Consider the following 2,003-nt stretch of genomic DNA (forward strand, 5'->3'; position numbering starts at 1 on the left):
GATATGATAAACATTATGAGAAATAATATGAAAAATGATATGATAGGAAGAAAACACTAGTGGGGTTGTATTAAACCATAATGAAAATGAAAAAAAAGTTGGGATTTCATGCATTATTGTGTGATCATGCATTGGGGCTATCCCTATTCCTTCACGATAGTACTGACGCGTACGCTACGAGGCAGGGGAACAATCATTATATTTATCATAATGTTGCTGCGACGGTTGCTATTTCTAACGGGTGTCCAGCATCAATAGCTACCGGAGAATGCTCGCTCGACCAAAAAAGGTTCTAGAAGGTGTGCGAATCGACTGGTAGTTCCATACTCGAACGTGTAGACCGTGGTAGAAAAATTAAGTACACATCTAAGATTGTCCGTTAAGATAGCTGCTATAAAAAATAGATAGTTATGATAGTTTCAACTCCGATAAAGGGATTGCTTAGCGGGTATTTTTTAAAATACTCTAAGCATATGTTATTCTATTTTTAAAGTAAAGGTAAGGCAAGGTTCATATTTTAGGAAGATTTTATTACGGATGTTTTAAGTTCATTTTGGTAATATTGCATTCATACCCAAGCTTTTAAATTCTTCTAATAAACATACATTGGTTTTTCATTCGGTTAGAAAGTCGTAGTTCATTTATAGTTCAATCTCTGATCTCTCATATCTTGGAAAGAAGAATAAAACCGCTTAGAATTCGAATAAAACAGCTTAGAAATCATAAGAATTAAAAGGAAAATTAGAGACAAATATGTAAGCATGCCACTTTTTTATTTATAGCTTCATTTTGTAGTAGAGATTAAGTTGGCATATACCAACGTCCGTTTCATATGAGAGCATAGGGTTCTAGCACCTAGGGACGGCGATATGGCAGATGGATGCAACCATTCTGGCGCGAGGAGATTGTACATAAGGTTTGAACCTTGGATCTTTTAGATACCCACAAAAGCATGGTTGCTGCTGCTTCAACTTCCGGCAGCAAGCAACTGTTGGCCGCGCCCCCGCTGACGTGATTGCACTGAGACATGGACTCAGCTCCGTGGGGTTGCAACTCACCGCCTCCCCAACGTGAGCTCCGGTGAGAATCGCCACCACCACGAGAAGGCAAAGGCCTGAGCTATGAAGGTTCTTCATTGTTTGGGTATGTGTGTGCATTTGGCAAAGGCTTCAACCTTGATTTATAGGCTCATGAAGTGAAATGTATGCACGTAAATGCCACCCCTTTCAATAATTTCGCACTCCTCACCACCTTCTTGTTTGTTAAGACTGCAGCCAAATTAATGACATATCAAGTATAATAAAAGACAAATTTCTTTTTGGATAAAAAGACAACGCAACAAGGTTAAAAGGGAAGGATTGGAATAGTGTAACCCCAAATTTTACTAACGAAGATGAGTTATTAGGTGATTCCTATCCTTGAAAGATGGGCAACCTACTTAAAATATTAGAGAGCTATAAAAATCTTCTCCAAATCTTTTAGATTTATCTAAAATTTCGAGTTTATTAAGTTGGTGAGTCGAACAAGATCAATTAAACAATGAGATGACAACAAAGTTGAAATTGATGAAGCATGCATGAATTTTTCATTTATTTTTCAATTTTAAATTTATTTTAGGCATAAAATACTTCCAAACGAAAACAAAATATTATATTAATCACATAGTTAATCAGATTGATAAGGTAAAGGGTCAAACTTACGACAAGTAGATATTTTAATTTTTTAGATTTCTCTCAAGGTTTTAAAACGCGTCTATTAAATAAAGGTTTTCATACCCTTATAAAAAAAATGTTTGGTTCACCACTCTAATTGATGTGAGATCTCAATCTACCCATTTAGTAGGGCTCAGTGTCCTCCCTGCCACGCATTACATTCTGCTATCGAGGTGAGATGGGACGGTCCACCCCTTTTAAGTCTCATTTTCCTCTCTCCTTATTTTTAGGTTCCCTGATATTTTTTTTTTTTTTTTTTTTTTTTTACTCTAACTAAGAAACTTTTAAGAT

The sequence above is a fragment of the Cucurbita moschata genome, unplaced genomic scaffold (genome assembly GCF_002738365.1).
Source record: "Cucurbita moschata cultivar Rifu unplaced genomic scaffold, Cmos_1.0 Cmo_Scf00020, whole genome shotgun sequence".
Lineage (NCBI taxonomy): Eukaryota > Viridiplantae > Streptophyta > Magnoliopsida > Cucurbitales > Cucurbitaceae > Cucurbita > Cucurbita moschata.